This window comes from Candoia aspera, chromosome 1 (assembly GCF_035149785.1).
Source record: "Candoia aspera isolate rCanAsp1 chromosome 1, rCanAsp1.hap2, whole genome shotgun sequence".
In the NCBI taxonomy this organism is placed as follows: domain Eukaryota; kingdom Metazoa; phylum Chordata; class Lepidosauria; order Squamata; family Boidae; genus Candoia; species Candoia aspera.
Window position 1 is genome coordinate 336,678,079 of NC_086153.1, and position 20,599 is coordinate 336,698,677.

A 20,599-nucleotide genomic window follows, 5' to 3' on the forward strand; every position below is an offset into this window, starting at 1 on the left:
CAAGAGTCCAATACAAGGAAAGGGGAGGGAATCATAGAAACAAAGATGAAGGGAACATCCTGACAAGATTTGGCAGTTAAGAGGCTGAGCTATTAACAGCAATCAGAGAGCAATTAAACAGCAATTTAAATTAGAGTTAAATGCAAAGATTCACAGTGCTTACTGAGATCTAGGAACTTAACAGAAGCCTTGAAGAGTATAAATAGGAGGAACTATAAACAATACATGCTGGTGATTATGTAAAGATTAATCTTAGCTGGACTCCATCTGAGAGACTTAATCTGTTCAGTGATGGGGAAAGATCCAATACAGGTAGTCCTTGTTTAGCTACCATAATCGGGACTGGCAACTTGGTCATTAAGTGAAGCGGTCGCTAAGTGAAACCAACTATGCTTATGATCTTATTTCAGCTTTCCTTCACTTTACAGACCTGCGAAGGTCATAAATGCGAGGACTGGTCATAAAGTTACTTCTTCATCGCTGTCGTAACTGCAAATGGTTGCTAAACAAGGCAGTCACTAAACAAGGACTACCTGTAATGCTGAGGTTGCATTGGAATAACAGTGGAAAAGCAGGGAGCAGAGGGTCAAGAAGGAAGAAAATAATGAGGCAGGCTTGACCTTTTCTAAAACCCAAGATGCCATGAGCAAAACAAGAGGAAATGATAACACCGTTTTCTTCCTAAAGCTTCAAAATAAAATGCAATCTAGTAAGAGATATAGAAAAAATGTATTTTTTATCCTCTTGAAAGAACTCCAGAGCTGGAAAGGGTCAATTAGACCAGTGTTTTTCAACCACAGCAACTTGATGATGTATGGACCTCAATTCCCAGAATACCCGAGCCAGCATGGGAGATGAAGTCCACACATCTTAAAGCATGCTGGGTGGGGAAGTCAGGGAGTTAAAGTCCACGTATTTTAAAGTTGCTGAGGTTGACAAACAATGAATTAGACAATGGAGTCTGCTTCATGAGGAATTTCCAACAGATGGCTGTCTAGCCTCTGCCTTGAATATACCCAGGGAAGGGTAGCCCACCAACTTTCTGGATAATAACCTCAAGTTATTTACAAAACCCATTGATAAAAAAATCCACCCTGAGGATGTCCCAAGGTCACAAGGAAAGCTTCTAAACTGGACTGACTAGATCAGGGTTTTCTCAACCAGGGTTGCATGGAACTCTAGGGTTCCGCGAGAAGTCACTAGGGGTTCCCTGGGAGATCATGATTTATCTAAAAAATTATTTCCGATTTGGGCCACTTCACATTAAAGAGGTAGGTTTCCTTCTTTATTTTTAGTTTACGAACACTGTAAATGCATCTATACAGGCCCACCCATGAAACGAATAGACTAATTTTGTAACTTCTGGCCTATATTTGAGCCTGAATGTGCAGGCCTGAGAAATATTTCAAGGGTCCCTCCAGGGTCAAAAGGTTGAGAAAGGCTGGACTAGGGGGACAGAAAATTCAACTGACAAAGGCAGGAGAGGACATTTCAGCCATCCTGTTTCGCGGTAAAACTTCAGCCTGCCTTTGTGTTTTCTTCACAAGCCTCCCCTGCAATTCTTCAACCCAAAGTACAGGGCAGGACAGGAAGAAAATAATCTGTTCCTCAGTTTTACCGTAATGGGAAACTGGCTTCAAACACCTCTCTTTCAACCTGCCTGGCTTTGGGATTTCTGGAAAATAATTTCAAGCAAGCAATGAACATAATATTTGCGGATTCTTCAGCCCTTCCTAACTGTCCTGGGCCTCCAGCTATGGGGTGACTATCCCAGAACCCCCCACCCCCCGGATTCCCCACGGAATACCACTGGCAAGGTTGATCTTCCAAGTTTGCTAACTTGCAAGCAAAGGAGGCAGGGGGGCCTTTAATTTGGCTATTTAAAAAATTATTTTGGGGTTGAGAAAGAAAGAGGTGGGGCGGGGGGGGAAGCTAAACCGAGCTTTCAAAAGCCTGGAAGGTTCCCAACGGACGCAGCTTTCCTCCTGCTTCAAAAGCGGCTTCTCTCCTTTCTTCCGCCCGTTTGCTCCCTACAAAGGTGCCGGAGCACTTTCGTCTCGGCGGAAAGACCTTTTTAATTGGTTCCAGGCAGAAGGTTAAAATGGGCCTTCCTCCCCCCCAAAGCACCCCCCCTTCCTTCCCCCTCCCTCTTGCACACTTTTCTTCAAGCAAAATAGGGGAGTTTAAACGAGAGAGAGAGAATGAGCAAAGAAATGCACAGCTCAGGAGCAGCTGCCAATCGCAGACAGCCCGAAGGATACATGCCGACTAGTGAGAAAAGGGAATTTGTAGAAAGTATACCGAGTTTTCGCCATAATTTAGCAGTCAAATTATCCATTGCTGTTGTACTCCACAATTCCACTACACAAAAGGAATTCATTATCCTCCTGTTTAAATATACAGTGTGTGTGTGAGTGTATGTGTGTTTGTGTGTGTGTGTAAATAAATAAAAACAGGATTGGCTTGAAAGCAGAAGCATGTTGCGCTGACACGACTCGGTTATTTGACATGCCATTCAGTTTCACTCTATTAACTATACTTAATATCCCGCAGTGATGTCATCGCTTGACCAAACGCGATTGGTGGCAGACAGCCCACTGAAGCCACCCCATTCCTCCTATCAAATGGCTTTTCTGCCTTCGTTTTTGGCTGATGTCATCCTGCCCCAAGTGTGTCACCCACTTAGCCATCTCTGTTTGCCTAGACTGAATTATGAGATCATCCTGAGATCATCCTGTTCACTGTGGCATCCCTGATGGGTTGGGCTCAGCTGCCTCTTGTAACTGGGGTAGAAAAAGATAAAGAAACAGGTAGTCCTCACTTAACAACCATTCGTTTAGTGATGGTTTGGACTTACAATAGTGCTGAAAAAAACAACTTATGACCGGTTCGCAAACTTACAACTGTCAACAACAGTCTTTATTACGGTCATTAATCAGCACAAGGAAATTAGTATTCAAATATCTAAAATATCCAAAACCAAATTGACAACATCAAGGGAATGAGGAAAAGTACATAATTTTGGCTAAAAGACAGTATTAGATCAAAATATGCTAAGGGCCTTGCTCAGGCTACTCATATACAATGACAGCAGAAAAACATTAAAATTAGCAATCTAGGTAATATGAACTTTAAAATAGCAATATAAAATGCAAAAGTTCAAAGTTATGACGGCATTAAAAAAAAGCGACTTACGGCTGGTCCTCACATTTATGACTGTCACAGCATCCCCACGGTCATGTGATCACCATTTTCGACCTTCCTGGCCAGCTTTTGGCAAGCAAAATCAATGGGGAACCACATGATTTGCTTAACAACCATGTCGTTCGCTTAATGCCCACGGTGATTCACTTAACAACTGCCACAAAAAGATAATAAAATCTGGTCGGATTCACTTTATGACAACTTTGGTTAGCAACCAAAATTCTGGTCCCAACCATAGTCATTAAGCGAGGACTACCTGAAACAGAGGGAAACAATAGCTCTGAATATAGGTGAATATAGAAAAGAGGGGGTAGCGAAAAATATTGTTCTATTTTTCAAATGCCTGCTTAATGCCTGCTTAAATCTTAAATGCTGAATGGAAGACCAGGTAGAGTTTTAAGACCAGGTAGAGGTAGAGTTTTAAACAAATAAAGGAAAAGGGGAAGGTAGCCAGATATATATGAAGGACAACTGGAATGGAAAGCTGGATTAGATAGATCAGATGTTATTCAGGATTACCTGGATCCCTGCCAGTTAAGATTTCAGCCTGGTCATGAGACAGAAACTGGCCTGATCACTCTGCTCAATGACGTTCAATGGGACTTGGATCAGAGGAGGTACAATCCTCTTGGACTCTGGGTAGCCTCTGATGCCATCACTCATCATATCTTACTGGACATCAGCAAGGGGTGGGAGTTGGAGGTCCAGTTCTGCTCTCCTGAACAAGTGGCTTCAGTTCGTAGGCATAGGAGAACCACACCCAGGCTCTGTTAACCCAGTGTGGGGCACCTCAGAACTTTATGCCTTTCCACGTGCTGTTTAACATCTGTATGGATGCTGGCATTCTCGGATCCTGGAAATGAAAATGGCCGATTCCAAAACATTGCGGATCAAAACCAGAGGAGCCTGAATAATCAATTAGTATCTTCCCCGTTAAACCAAGACTCAGTTAGACAGAAGACCAAGGGCAACAGAGAGGCCCCACTTTAACGTATCCACCAATACAGGAGGGCCAAGGTACACATATTCAGCTCCCAAGTCGGTGCAAAGGAATGTAGAGATAACCATGATGAAAGAATGACTGAGTCATTACGGGAAGAAAAATGACAGCTCAGTCCTGGGAAAGTGGAAAGCATGAGAAAGAAACACAAAATAATCCTGCTTTGTTGCTGTTTAGTGTAAGAGAGGGCAGAGATAAATGCTGGCAGGCTTTCAAGATTATGTTATTATGCCCCACAACAATAAAGTCGCAGTGTCTGTTTCCTGACCTGGCCTACCTCGAAGGGGTGATGGTATCAAGTCCCTTACAGTGGTTCACAATCACAAAAGCAAAATACTTTAAGAGTAGACAAATTTATTGCAGGTTGCTTTTTGTTAGGTGGGTTACAGAGTCTTGGACACCAGCTTATGTTTACCTTGGCCATCATTTACGAGTCAGCACATTAAGGTAGCACCATTCTAATGCCTTTGATCTTCTTTCCAACTGAGTCTTGGTTTAACGGAGAGAAAGCTCTGACCATGGAATTGAAAACAATTGTTTCCAAGATATTGCAGAAGAAGGGTTGGGCGTTTTCAATTCCATGGTCAGAGAATTCCACCACAATATGAAGCAAGTGGAGATCATCTATCAGTCCATGGTGAGGTGCCACGGTGAGATGCTAGGAAATCTTGGAGGCTGTCAGAGTCTGGATAGGGCAAAATAAACTCAGATTAAACCCCTTCGGGACTGAGCTGCCAGGCATCAGTAAATGTTCAGGAATATCAGTTTCAATAGTCACTCTGAATAGGGTCATGTTCTGCCTGAAGGAGTTGGTATCTTGGGAGTCCTCAAAGTTACTGCTTAAAGAGCAGAAGGAGGTCGTGGCCAGAAGGCATGTGCCCAGTTTTAGCTGGTGTGCCACTTACAACCCTATCCAGACCTGGCAACAGTAGTTTGTGCCGTGATCTCTTCCTGCAATGCACTCTTACTGGGACAAACTTTGGAGATGACTTAGAAGTTACGGTTGGTCTAGAGCAGTGTTTCTCAACCGTGGCCACTTTCAACTCTGTGGACTTCAACTCCCAGAATTCCTGAGCCAGCATGGCTCTCCTCCCTCCCTCCTCTTTACTCTATACTGGTGGCAAGAGTACTGGTGGATCAATTCCAGCCACTGTAGGGCAACATCACTTCTACGGTCACTGCACTGCCTACCAGCAAGAGCTGGTTAAAACCTACAAATCCCAGTTTCAAAGACAAGACGGAGAAAAAGGCAGACGCAGTGTAAATTACAGCATGACGTTGGAATGTTTTTGATGAACCCATCCGGGTGACCTTCTCATTATTTATCCCTTCCTATTTGGTCGGCACGCTAGCTATTCTATCTCTGAGAAATGGCCAGTGAATGTAAACAATTTGGTTTATTGGGCCACTGGTCCCTGTCTGATTCCTCCCCTTGTCTGCACTCAGGGTCGATTCAGCTTGCTGTGAATGTTTTATTACAAGGGCACTATAAGCAGTTCACAAGCATAGGGGGCATCTCATAAGTTTGATAGTGAATGCAACAAAAGGTATGGGGAGTGCCTTTTATCACCACAATACGAAGTACAGGTAGTCCTCACTTAACAACCATTCATTTAGTGACAGTTCGAACTTATGATGGTGCTGGAAAAAATGACATGACCGGTCCTCACACTTATGACCGTCACAGTATCCCCGTGGTCACATGATCATGATTTGGGCGCTTGGCAACCGGTTTGCATTTATTTATGCCCATTGCAGCATCTCATGGTCACATGATCACCATTTTCAACCTTCCCAGTTGGCTCCTGGCAAGCAAAATCAATGAGGAACCGCGTGATTCACTTAACAACCACATGGTTTGCTTAATGCCTGTGGTGATGTGCTTAACGACCTCCACAAAACAGGTCATAAAATGGGTCAGATTCACTTAATGACCACTTCACATAGCAACCAAAATTCCAGTCCCAATTGTGGTTGTTCAGCGAGGACTACCTGTAGAACTCAATTACATCAGGCACTGCCTTACCTGCATTGAATCTCCCTGTCTGGTGAGATTATTTCAGAAAGGCCCATTCAGAGTCTCTCTTTCTCTGAAGCGAGGATGGAGGAGACAACAGGCCTTCTCTGTGGTGGCCCCCACATTCTAGAACTCCTCATCTCCAGAGATGCTTAAAGCCCCCTCCCTCATGGCACCGAGATGGCCGAAGACAGTTTTATTTAACTGAACTGTCCATCCTAATTATGCATTATCTCGGTGGGGTTGATTGATTTATGATCTGGGATGGGAGGCTGTAATAACTAAACTAAATAGATAACATATATTATTTACAAAGGTACATAAGCACTCATGTAACATAATAAGAAAAAAGAAGATTTCTGTGCTGGATTGGAATTTTTCATTGTTTTGAAAAACTATCTCATAGGAAATCATCGTGCCATAATATTGCTTTTAAGATTAGAAGTTGTTGCTTCTTGATTTCCTGAGTGACTCTGATTATAATCATTGTCAGCCCAAATTTATCAAGCCACATATACAGACAAAAATTGGATAAACTGAGGGAAACTACTAAAGAAACTTCCTAAATTCTATCTATCCCAATGTTTCTCAAACCTGGCAACTTTTAAGATGAGTGGACTTCAACTTCCAGAATTCCCCAGCCAGATGCCACTCATCTTAAAAGTTGCCAAGTTTGAGAAACACTGATCTATCCTGATGCATTAAAAATTCAACCCTATTCTGTTTTTTTTCCTTCTCCAGTTTTGAAGAAAGCATGGCATATACATATGGCCATCCTACCCAGGACAGACCGCAGAACAGAAGAAACACAGAAAGAAATAATTGTCCTAATTTAAGAATAAACCAGGCAATCTCCAATGCTAAGAACATAAACCATGCACTAGATTTCCTGGAAGAGTAACAAAACACGCCAAAATATGTTAAGTTACTAGTCCACACACAAGAAACCCTAGCTTGCATCAGACTCTGCCTGGCCAGGACCACATCTGCTCATCTTTTAAGAACATCTCAAGAAGACCTGCTGAGGGTCCCCCACCACACACCTGATATCAGGGAGATGGGAACCAGGCCTTTTCTGTTGTTCCCTCCATATCTTGCAGCTCAGGTGTCTTGTTGATTCTATTTTGGGGTTCCACAAGGCAGTTAAAACAACCTTATTCCACCATGCTTTTAACCCACATTGAACATTTAGCAGCTTCCATCTTGGGAAGGGCTGATCAATCTTACACAGGTAGTCCTCACTCAACAACCGTTCATTTAGTGATGGATCAGACCTACAACAGTGCTAAAAAAACCAACTTACGACCGGTCCTCACACTTACGACTGTCGCAGTGTCCCCATGGTCACAATTTGGGCAACTTGGCAACCGGTTTACATTTATGACCGTTGTAGCATCCTATAATCACATGATCACATTTGCAACCTTCCTGGCCGGCTTCTGGCAAGCAAAATCAATGGGGAACCATGTGATTTGCTTAACGACCATGTGGTTCATTTAATGCCTGCAGTGATTCGCTTAATGACTGATGCAAAAAAATCAGGTCGGATTCACTTAATGACCGCTTTGCTTAGCAACTGAAATTCCAGTCCCGATTGTGGTCATCAAGCAAGGACTACCTGTATTCTGTTTTTAGGTGCTTAACCCAAGTCTTTGGATAGGGCCAAAATGGCAAAATAAGTAAAAATAATAAAAATAAAATAAATTGGAACACTCGCATGTTCAACATCAAAGATCAAAGTTGATAGATTAATTTGGTGTTTGGCAAATTCTGCCCCCACCACCGTTCATGCCCATCGTTAGGAACTAGATGAGTTATTTATAAACATTCCCAAGAGCTGTGACAAAGGCATTTATCAGAACCCACAATGACAAATCCATCATGACATCATCACGCAAATCACACCTGTTGTATCGTTTGTGGAATGATGTCATGTGTACAACTTCATTTGCCCTGGAAACAGCTGTGCCAGGTTCTCTGGGAAAGGTTGTCAAGTCAAGGTGGCGTCAGTGCCTGAACAATCAAAGCCCCACCCCATCCCGTTCACCTGTCTTTAACTTTTTAAAGACAACTTCCATTATAAAAAATAAAAAATGAAAGGAACACTTACATGCAAATCGAATGCAAAGGAGCCTCTAGCAGCATCTGCATTTACAGAAATGCCCTTGGGGTCCACAAAGGCCCCTCAGTCATTTTATTTTATTTTTAGAAAATAAAATAGCTGCAGCCTAGGGCTTTGCCAGAAATGTACTGAGCAGCCTAGGAAAAAAGAAAAAAGAAAAAAAGGACTAAGAGCGGGTGGCACTGCCTGGTTTGTAAATAGGCCAGCCCCCTATAGCAGCCATTTTGTGAGCGTGCTGACGGCTTTTGCTCAAAATTCCAAGTTTGCTCACCAGCCAAAAAACATATGGCCTCTCTTTGGACTCTACTGTCAGATACAAAACAGGACAGTTTTCTGGCCAAAGGAATTTCTAGTTGTCATAACAGTTTATGTTATCAAAAATGTAGGAAGTTGGTTAAAAAAAAAGAAAATCCGGGGTTGCACCTTTCAGTCTAGCGGAGTGTCTTCCTCCATTGGGCCTAAAAGGATTCAATTTATTTAGATGATTGATTATTCATTTAAATACTGAACACACCTTATCACCTGGAAAGATCGAGGCAACTTACAACATTTGAAAATTCCATGTTTCCCTTACAGGTAGACCTGCTAGCAACCACAATTGGGACCGGCAACTCCATCGCTAAGTGCCACAGTTGCTAAGCGGAAAATCGCGTGACTGGGGCTTACGATGCCACTTCCCATTCAGTTAAGCGAATCACTACGTTTGTTAAGTAAGATATCATGTAACCACAACTTGTGATTTTACTTCCGCGTTCTCCGTTAACTGCTTGTCAAAAGCCGGTTGAGAAGCACGTAAATGTTGACCATGTGACTGCAGGATGCTGCAATGGTCATAAATACGAGGATTGATCGCAGTTTCTTTTTACACTGTCATAACTTCAAGTGGTCACTAAACAAGGCTGTCAGTAAGTGAAAACTACCTGTATATTAGTATCATGTACAAATCAAAACAGGAAGGAAGAGGGTCCAATTAAGCCCATTTCATTCACAGGATAAAAACCCCTAAAAGAAAAGTTGGAATAGATCTACAGAGAATGGAGTCACGCTTTCCACACACCACAGTCTATGTTCCATCTTCGAAACAGAGCTGCAAACTGTAATTAATTGATTAACCAACAAAAAGGAGAGAAAATTAATGTTTAATTAATCAAGACAAATTTTAGGCAGAAGAGTTCTGAATTAAGGGCATTCCTCATTTAAGTTTCTTTTTTTCCTAACTACTTTCCAAACGGAGAACTTTGACAAGGCATTTGTACAAATAAATACGCTCTGAGCTGCATATGCTCCATTTCATGGGGCAGACGCACCATGACATCCAACTACAAATCTGGCAAAATTTCAAAATCTCCAGGGTTATTTTTGGAAATTGCTGCTTATTCTGAGAGAGTGAAATTGGAGGCTCTTCCTAAGGAGGAATCAGGATTGCAATTAAAAAACAAAACAAAACAGGGGCAATCAAGTGGGCAGAAAAGGGAAGTAATAAAGTTGCTGAAGTAGGTGGGGGCCAAGACTCAAAGGTCTCTTAAGCGGAATATTTTGTAAGATTTTATCTAGGGCTTCTTCCTTCTGAGCCTGAGGGGGGACTAGAACCCGGATCTCCCCATTCCTAGTCCAGCCCCAACCCCACTAGACCTGATTGGCTCTTGGGCTGAGAGGGAGGGACCGGCCCAAAGTCAGCCAATGAGCTTCTGTGGCTGAGGCGGGACTAGAACCCAGGTCTCCTCCCTCCTAGTCCAGCCCCTTCCCCGCCACACCTGAATGGCTCTTGAACTGAGGAGGGACTAGCCCAAACTCATCCAATGAGCTTCTGCAGCTGAGGGGGGGACTAGAACCCGGGTCCCCTTCTCCTAGCCCAGCACTTTCCTCACTGAACGACACTGTTGGGGGGATTCTGGGGGGAGCATCTGAGTGCATTATGCCCCAATTTTTTCTTCTTTGCTTGCTGAAAACCACCAGGAAATGGCATTGCTATTTCTTGGCCATTAGCAGCAAATATTCAGGACCACAATTTGGGGGATTCTGGAACCACAAGAATGAAGGGAACACAATGATGCAGTGGGTGAGTTTTCCACCCTAAGCCAGGAACACACTGCCCTACAATCACCCACCCAGTGCAAACCCAGAAATTCAAAATTCCCACTCCTGGGGTGTCCTGCCCCATGCAGGAGGCAGATTTTTTACCACTCCACAATTCCAAATCAAATCCAAGCCCTCTTCCAACCCTTCCAAGGCAGGCTTGAGGAAGGGACAATTCCTATCTGCATCCCTGTTTCCAGGGAAGGCAGTTATATTTTTCACCAATTTCACATGGAAGAGAAAGGGGGCAATTCGGGTTTGCAGTGGGGTCTGGCTGTTCCCACAGTGTGTTGTCCAGAATATCCCCCCTGGTGGCTTTTGACAATTTGAACTGGACTTTAAAAAAAAAAAGCGGGGGGGGGGGAGATACGAACTTTGGTGGGAATTTTATTAAATGGGTAAAATGGATTTATACCTCACAAAAGGCACCGATAATTGTGAATGGGGAATTAACAAAACCCTGTGAGATACAGAAAGGGACTAGACAGGGATACCCCCCTGTCACTATTGTTATTTATTTTAGCTTTGGAAGTACCGAATATAGATATGAGAGAATTGCTGGAGTGAAGATTAAGAGACAAACATATAAATTACGGGCACTTGCTGATGACTTGGTGATCATTTTGGAAGATCCTCTGGAAAGAATACAGATATTCATAGAAAAACTAAAGGATTTGGGGGTGTTAGCTGGTTTTAAAATTAACAAACAAAAGAGAAAGATGTTAACGAAGAGTATGAAAATGGAAAAACAAATGGATGGAGAAAAGAGTGAAATACTTGGGTATCACTATGACTAACATAAATTGTATGTTACAGCAGAGTAATTAAGACGTGGAATGAAAATCAAGAAGGACATGTTAAGATGGGCCCTGTAAAACAAACCAGGGGATCAATTCCCGTCTTCTCCCACCACTGTGGCGCAGCCCTGCAGCCTTGCGCGAGCTGTGCAAGCTTCAACTTGCAGTGCCAAGTTAGCATTATTACATCAAGGGTATGAAAAACCACAATCCTCTTCCCTCAATCAAAAGAACTTTGGGTTGCATTGCAGAGAAGAGTCCAGAAGGGACGCGGGCCAGTCGTGCCCAGGCCCTTGAAAAGTCATTCTCCCCCGCAATGCATGTGCACACACAGACACACTCGCGTAACCAAAGTTCCAATTGAAGCCATATGCTCCCATCAACGGAACAGATTTTCTCCATCACCCCCTCCAGCTACAGTGCTCCAGGACAGCATTCTAAACCGCAACCCACCACACGGCCCCCTCCCCAGAAACCAACTTTGATCAAAATCAGGTGAAGTCATCGGCTCGGGAGCTGTGAGGAAGATCTGCAACGGGATGAGGACAGGGAGAGGGAGAAGATAAAGCAGAACCATCCAGGAGAAGAACTCAAGGGGAGGGGGAGCTGCGAGGGGCAGAAAGATGATGCCCCCTATTCATCAGGCCAGCTTTCTCTAACTTGATTGCATCCAACATCCCGGGGCAGGCCGTCATTCTCAGATGTCTGAAGAGCCCCGGAGCCGCATATCCAAAATATCTGAAGAGTATCCATTTGGGAATAGCTGTGCATTTGTCAACAGGTAGTTAGGCTGGGAAAACGTAAGAAACATCTGAGAAGGCCAATTGGTAAATCAAAGAAGGGTGGCTTGAAACTGCCCTCCTTACTTTAATAAAGAAAGAATCCAGCGGGCGACAGGGATTGTCAGCCCAGTGAGCTGGTCCAGACAGGAAGCACGCCCAGATGAACTAATTGTACTTTACTGTAAGGCTACATTAACAAAATCTTGCAAGTCTGGAAGTACATCTCTCCCCCTTTGCCTTTACAGCCCAAGAAACCAGGGAGGGTCCCTTCTGAGACGTTCGCCACACCCCATTCCTTCTGTGGGCTCAGCCGCCTCTTATCTGACCATTGCCTAGTCTGCAGCTCTTCCCCCGTCTCCCAAGGTCATTCCCACAGACCATTACCTGGATTAACCTAAGTTCTATATCATCACCTCTATAAGCTTCTCCGATTATGTCTCCAGGATCTGCTCAAAAGGGTCACACTACAGCAGCAGCCTTTGGGTGGGGGGGTGTTCAACAGGCAAGAAGAATGGTTGCAGCAGTGTAATCAAAGTTGTGGCCCTATATTTATTTGGATTATATAGCCGCCCATCTCATATTCATCACTGTGTTTAGGCATGCAGCGTCAATGCATGTACAAAAGAGCTTTCACTGTGCTGCAATATTGCCTGTTTTGACACACAGTCACATACACATGCCATGTGGAGCACATCACTGTTGCAATATACAGGTAGTCCTCACTTAACAACCATTCATTTAGTGATGGTTTGGATTTATGATGATGCTGGAAAATTGACTGACGACTGGTCCTCACACGACCGTTGCTGCGTCCCCATGGTCACACAATTGCGATTTGGGCACTTGGCAATCGGTTCGCATTTATGACTGTCGCTGCATCCTGTGGTCATGTGATCGCCATTTCCAACCTTCCTGCCCAAGCTTCTGGCAAGCAAAATCAATGAGGAACCACGAGGGTCGCTTAACACCTGCGGTGATTCACTTAACAACTGCCACAAAAAAAGTAATAAAATCAGGTCAGATTCACTTAATGACCACTTCACTTAGCAACCAAAATTCTGGTCCCGATTGTGGTTGTTATGTGAGGACTACCTGTATGCAGTACGATTGAGCTCTTGAAAAGCGAAGGCTTGCTAAGTGGCAATCCCATTGAGATAGGGTTTGGGCAAGTGATGGTGCGGAAGCTGCTGGCATCTGTCACTCTCACCAAGAGGAACTTGAGGTTCGCCTTCAGCTGGGGGCGGGGTTGGGGGGGGCGCAAATCTACCTATTAGCTACTGCAGACCCGTATTAGCCAACCACCAGATCAAACTGGCAAAGGGTGATTTGCCCAAACAGGATTTTACTGCAGGGCCATTTTTTATATCCTGGATGTTTCTTCTATTTTGAATTTTTCCAGCTCCATCCCTGAGTTCAATTTAAATACAAAGAAACCTCATTTTAACTGGCTAATTGGAGCAAGGGGTATTAATTTGTTATTAATTAATTTGTTATTAACAACACCGGAAGGTACTTTCTCGTGGCAATTTGCAACATTTGCCTAATGTGACTTGGTGCCAATCATGTCATTTGCATCACCACACAGTTTTTTAATTGATTACATCACTGCCCAGCCCCCTGCAAACTCTGGGAATGATGTAAATGTCATGATGCCATTTGCATCGTGATACAAAAGGAGTAAACAGCTGCCGAAGCTGATCGGTATCACGCGAAGCCCGTGGCACTGAAGTCTAAAAAAATTGGGGTTTCACAGTACAGTTTTAATCTTGTTACAGGAATCCAGCTGTAGTTTTAATCTAGGGAAGTGAGAGACCTCTTCCAAACTGGTATTGCCTGAGCCCCAACATTCATTCATTCATTCATTCATTCATTCATTCATTCATTCATTCATTCGATTTAGGTGCCATCCATCTCCAGACTGACTCTGGAGTCAAGCAGAGTTCCTTAAACTAGCCATGGATTTATGCTTGCATGAAGACCACTCTCCCCATGTATAGGCCTGATGGAAAAGGTATGGCTGTGGCACATGGTAAGCCGAGTTCACATTACTCCGTATGCATCGGTTCTTCCACTCATGCACAGCTATATATGAGTTCTCACCTGTTTCTCTCCCACTTGGAAAAATGGCGTTTTGCACAAATGGGAAATTCAGGAGGATTTTCTTTAGGAATGTTCAATTGTTGTTGTTCCATCTTGATTTATTTGCATCTCATTTTGGAAAGTGGCCCTTGAAGGACAGGATTAAAATAAAGCATCTAGGCCAAGCTAGGGACAGTCCCAAATGCAACAAACACACAACACGTTTCACTGCTCTGAACAATCCTCCAATTTCAGCCACCTTAGCAAAGTACCCAATTTCCACAGAGGGAATGTCAGTTCGACTGCACAAATTTCCTTTTTGTCCCCACAAAGCGCCTTTACATTTGTCTCCCTCTCAGCCGTGGCTTTTCCCCATCTTCAAAATGGGGATAAATAATACCGACCTATTACAGAGATGCTGACATAATTATTCCCACTGAACAGTGTGAATGTTGTGCATGCAGGTAGGAGGAGGAATATTTTATTTTCCATCACATTTTTATTTGGCTCATTGTCCTACCAGCGAGAGAGCGCTGATTATGCACCGAGAGCATTTCCTTGGCATTGAGAAATTGCGCTCCTGTACATCGTCTGCACTTGGAAAGAAGCAACTTTTGAAATTGTCATATCTATGAAGACCTAGAAGTCCTTCTTGTTGATTTGGGACTGTCATCCTGAATTGAAACTCTGCCCATGATTCAAATTCCTCCTCCTCCTCCTCCTCCGAATGGGTGTGGCCTCCTTCTCCTTCACAGAACGGGTGTGGACTTCTTCTTCTTCTTCTTCTCCTCCTCCTCCTCCTCCTTCACAGAACGGGTGTGGATTTCTCCTCCTCCTCCTCCTCCTTCTCCTCCTTCACAGAACGGGTGTGGACTTCTCCTCCTCCTCCTCCTCCTCCTCCTTCACAGAACGGGTGTGGACTTCTCCTCCTCCTCCTCCTCCTCCACAGAACGGGTGTGGACTTCTTCTCCTCCTCCTCCTCCTCCTTCACAGAACGGGTGTGGACTTCTCCTCCTCCTCCTCCTCCTCCTTCACAGAACGGGTGTGGACTTCTTCTCCTCCTCCTCCTCCTCCTTCACAGAACGGGTGTGGATTTCTCCTCCTCCTCCTCCTCCTTCTCCTCCTTCACAGAACGGGTGTGGACTTCTCCTCCTCCTCCTCCTCCTCCTCCTTCACAGAACGGGTGTGGACTTCTCCTCCTCCTCCTCCTCCTCCTTCACAGAACAGGTGTGGACTTCTTCTCCTCCTCCTCCTCCTCCTTCACAGAATGGGTGTGGACTTCTCCTCCTCCTCCTCCTTCTCCTCCTTCACAGAACAGATGTGGACTTCTCCTCCTCCTCCTTCACAGAACGGGTGTGGACTTCTTCTCCTCCTCCTCCTCCTCCTTCACAGAATGGGTGTGGACTTCTTCTTCTTCTTCTTCTCCTCCTCCTCCTCCTCCTCCTCCTCCTCCTTCACAGAACGGGTGTGGACTTCTCCTCCTCCTCCTCCTTCTCCTCCTTCACAGAACAGATGTGGATTTCTCCTCCTCCTCCTCCTCCTCCTTCACAGAATGGGTGTGGACTTCTCCTCCTCCTCCTCCTTCTCCTCCTTCACAGAACAGATGTGGACTTCTCCTCCTCCTCCTCCTCCTCCTTCACAGAACGGGTGTGGACTTCTTCTTCTCCTCCTCCTCCTCCTCCTCCTCCTCCTTCACAGAATGGGTGTGGACTTCTCCTCCTCCTCCTCCTCCTCCTCCTCCTCCTCTTGCAGAACATTTCAGATGGTTGTTTCCTATCACACACACACTACGGCACACTATCAAAAACAAAGGCTTTGTTCCCATCCACCAACAAGAAGATACTATATCCTTCCACCCTCAAAAGTGCGGGTGAAATTCCAGTCCCAAACACAGCTGCCCAGTTCACCGACATCTTGCAAATCAAAACTTCCTGGGGCAGTGTGACGATTCACTGCTATTTCCCAACCACTGCTTGTGCCTGGCACTTCTTCCCAGACCCCAGCAAGCCCCTTTGGGTGCAGAGGCAGAAAAATCACAGCAGACCAGGAAAAGCCACCCTGAAAAGTTAACCGCTGCCTCACCTGCACCTTCTTTTTAATTTCTGAGAAGGAGGGGGGAGCTGGTGGGTGCCAAGAAGGTGTGGAGAGAAAGACAGCCGAGGGGCGAATCGGACCTGACAGGTATTTAACTTGGGCTATTTATTGCAATTATTCAGAACGCCCTGAGACAATTAAATAGGAGAGTATGCCCTGAAATTATTCACCCTGCCAACTTTCGCCCCATCTCTGGTAAACCCCGGCGTGGCTCTGCAACGCTGAACCGGCGGGGGGTAAGTGACGTGTCCCTTGTCCCGACTAGCAGGGCCTCTCTGTTCACAGATGAGCAACCAGCTGTGACTTCTGAACTTCCCTCCCGCCCCCCAAATCCCCGTTTCCATCAAAGGCAGCTTATCCCTTTCAAGCCTATCAGGAGGCCTTCTCCAGCCCCCACCGGTGATGCCAAGAGAGCGAAATTCCATTGTGCCAGAATAAAAGATTGGAGACAGCGGAGCGAGACGGGACGGGCCGGGTGACCCATCTCGCTTTCCGAGCTTGGAAGCTTTAGCCCCTGAAAAGGGCCTCGGTTCTCTTTTCCTGTGGCTTTCATTAAGGAAACCAGGAAGAAAAGTATCGGTTAACGTTGGAAGCCTGCCAAAGTACCCCTACAAAGGTTCGGAGAGAGGAGAACGTCAGCAAGGGGATCTGCGGGCGGCAGGCACTTCTTTTGGGAACTCGATTCCTTGACCAGTTCCACCTTAACTTAAAAGTGAAGAAAGAAAGAAAGGAAGAAAGAAAGAAAGGAAGGAAGGAAGGAAGGAAGGAAGGAGAGAGAGAAAGAGAGAGGCCCAACCAGCACAAACAGAGCATTTAAACATCTCCCACTTCATTAATTTGTGGAATTTCAATGTGATTAATTCAGTCTGGAATTGACCCTTCGCTTCGTCAACAACAGGCTGGGTCTGAAAAGAAGTCATTTGTTTTCTACCCCAAATTACCAGGGGACCAGGAATGGGGGGGGGGGCTTTAATCACATCCACAGAACGCCCTCTTGGACGCCTTCCCATTTTAGCCAAGATTTCCCCGGCTTTTTCTGCTGAAAAATAGAGGCAAAAGGGCTGATCGGAAAGACCGGCCTTGGCCCCCTCCCTGCCCCTGCATGTCAAAGATTTAATGACAAATGCAATTAATTATTTTTTATAAAAAGCAAGACCGAGGCCCACCCTAGGCATCTCTTGCCTTCGCGGCGTATTTGACAGTGTTTGATCAATCATAGACAAGGAGGAGACGATCAATTGACAATATTTGACCCTCTCCATCGATTAGCGTCTCAGCTCTGCTAATTAACCATTTTGGTGCTTTACAACATGCGACTGAAGACTGCAGCCGAGGTGACAGCTCACGTTCAAAGAGCGAGGCGCTCTGCACATCCTCAGAGGGATAAAAGAGGGGAATATCCCTGCTTTGACACAGATGATTGAAATCCAGCTATTAGAAGCAAATTCGGGGATTCATCCTCTGCTAATCCCCAACAATTTTGCTTTGCATGGAAATCCAGCAGTCCTACCATCCTCCGTGCTGTGCTACACCGCCACCTTATCAACTGACATTCAAGCTGTGTTTGGATTGCATTTCCCAGAATCCCCCATGCTGATAAGAAATCCTGGGAGTTGTAGCATGAATACATCTGGAAGGTTCAGACTGAGGAAGGCAGAATTAATCCCTTCTCTATGAGAGCCCATTCCCATTTGCACAAAGAAGAAAGGGATTTTTAGAAGCTACAACAGGACTGCATCCGCAGGACACAGAAAAATTATGTTTAATTGGGTTGTTTAATTTGGTTCCATTTAGTCTGTTTTCTGGATTCACACAATCCACTGAATCACAAGCTAACCAAGGGGGCAGGGTTGCATGAAATGCCATGCCATTAAAAGAACCCAACAATTAAAACAAGCTAAACTTAGCACGTTGTGTGAATTCTGTCTGAAGCCAGAGAGAGAGAGAAGAATTCTATCAATTTCTTGGTGAGATCAAATTCTCTCTCTCAGAATACGAAAGCTTATACTGAAGCGAGGGGCGAAATGGGTAACAATTCAGAGCCCAACATCCTGCATCTCACTCTGAACTTGGAAAGTGGAAACAATTTAAGAGAGAATCACTTCTGAAAGTCCTACTTCTGAGCTTCCTCCAAGCCTCTGATGGCCACCAACGGGAGGGGATAAAACACTATGGATGAACCAGCATCTTATGTTAATCCCTGCTAGTCCGAAATGGAGCTTCCATGTTTAATAGCAGCTTCTAAGCATCCTATCTTGGGGGTGTGAATCCTGATCTGCTACGGGGCTCCTAAGAAACGTTGGATGACCACTGTTGGAGACCAAGACACTGGATGGAGCGTGTCTTTGGTCCAATCCGGCAAGAGTTCTTGCGATACCCTTCAGCCACACCAAATCTCTACCTACCGTTTTGACTGCTGATGGACTGATCATGGGCCATCAAGTCAGTGTTGACTCTCAGCAACCAGACAGATAGATTTTCTCCATGATGATCTATCCCTAACCCGGTTTTCCAGGTCTTACAACAGTGCACCCATTGCCACTGTGACTGAGTCTGCAGGTCCTCCTCTTCTTCTCTTTCTTTCCTCCCACCCTTTCCAGCATTATAGACTTCTCCAAAGAGCTAGGTTTTCACACTGATTGATTGATTGATTACATGCCATCAAGTCGTTTTCGACTCCTAGCAACCACATCGTTGGATTTTCTCCAGGAGGATCTGTCCCCTCATTTCTAGAACTAAACAATTCTAAACCCGTCTTCAAAAAACCCAGTGCAAAGGAGTGTTCATCATCTTCCGAAGCATGTTTTCTTCTCAGTTATGAGAAACCCCCGTTCTTAAAAATTTGAACCTAACATTCCAGAAACATCAGGAAACAGATTCGCCCCTTTACACAACATCCTATCAAGTACTTGAAGACCACCATGCTCGTGACTTGTATGCCAGAACTACCCCAAGGTTAAATCTACCCCACTTCATCCAGAAGTTTGGGTCTGAAGAGAGGTGTTTCTCCTTATTGTAACCCCTACTTAGAGCCTTCCCAAGTTTCTGCCCCAATTCTGCATTCCAGCTGAGAGTAATATGGGCGCAAAACATCTTGTCACTGGAAAAAGGGCAAGAGCAGTGTTCCTCAACCTTGGACACTTTAAGAGGGGTGGACTCCTCTTCAAGGCTGGCTGGGGAATTCTGGGTGTTGAAGTCCACCCCTCTTAAAGCAGCCAAGGTTGAGAAACACTGCTCTAGTGGTTAAGGCGCCAGGCTAGAAACCAGGAGACCGTGAGTTCTAGTCCCACCTTACGCATGAAAAACCAGCTGGGTGACCTTGAGCCAGTCGCTTTCTCTCAGCCCAACCCACCTCACAGGGTTGTCATTATGGGGGAAAGAGGAGGAGGAAGGAGTATTAGGTATGTTCCCTGCCTTGAGTTATTTATAAAAATAATAAAGGTGGGATAAAAAAAATCTAAAAAATAAAAAACATCTAAATAAACCTATGTGTAGAACATGTACTATATGGGGGGGGGGGGTGCACAGTTTCCCCCTAAATACGAAGTAATATTCCAGCCCTCATAATCCTAAATCAAGAGACTATTTAAACAGGAAGGCGAACTATTTCCAAAACTATTTCAGTATTGTGCGCTCGAACAGGCAGCAGACAGAACAGCCTTCCTCATCAACTATTAACTGATCCTTAAAATTGGGGACAATGAGGACACTTTCCTGCGTTTTTACGTTTTTTGGTTAATTGTTTTAATGGCTTTAATTTATGTATATGAGTTTGCCTTTGCTGTTTTCACTTGTGAGCTGCCCAGAATCATGCAAGTGAGATGGGAAGCTATATAAATGGAATGAAATAAATGAAAATAAAATTCCACATTTGGGGTATACAAAACCCCAAATGTTTTGTCTTATTATCTTGTCCTCTTTTTTTTTTAAAGGTAACAAAAAAACTTTACCACGTGGGCATGCATGGAGCTTGGTTCTTCTTTGGGAAGCTAACAGCAAGACAAACAATTGGATTCTTAATTACCTTCATTGATCCCCAAATAGCTGGCAATTGCCAAAATCATAAAACCACATTGACTATTGCTATAAAACACACCCTGTTATCTTAAATATGCTCCAGTGAGATCAGGTGGCACTGGAAAACTGACCTGCACAGAAGACAGCAAGACATTTTTCTAAAAAACCCCATGTAAATAAATACTCAAACACATCTGTCTCCTTTCCCCTGATTAAAGGGCTGGGTTAGGGTTAGGGTTTCCAGGCCCAGAAGGACCCTTGCTTTTGACCATCAGCTCCTCCTGTTTAAATTAAAGTTTATTTAATTTGAAGTAGACACTGCACAGTCACTTTTCATCAAGCTGTACCTACAGCTGTGAATTTCAGACTGCAATCCAAGGCACAAAGTATTTGCTTGATTTATGTGCCATC

General features: G+C 44.6%; 1 protein-coding gene across 1 annotated transcript in view; it reads right to left on the bottom strand.

Moving 5' to 3' along the window:
• The window catches only part of EFNA2 (ephrin A2), a 209,464-nt gene that overhangs the window by 132,930 nt on the left and 55,935 nt on the right, over positions 1-20,599 (bottom strand). The gene's annotated exons all lie outside the window — the stretch shown is intronic.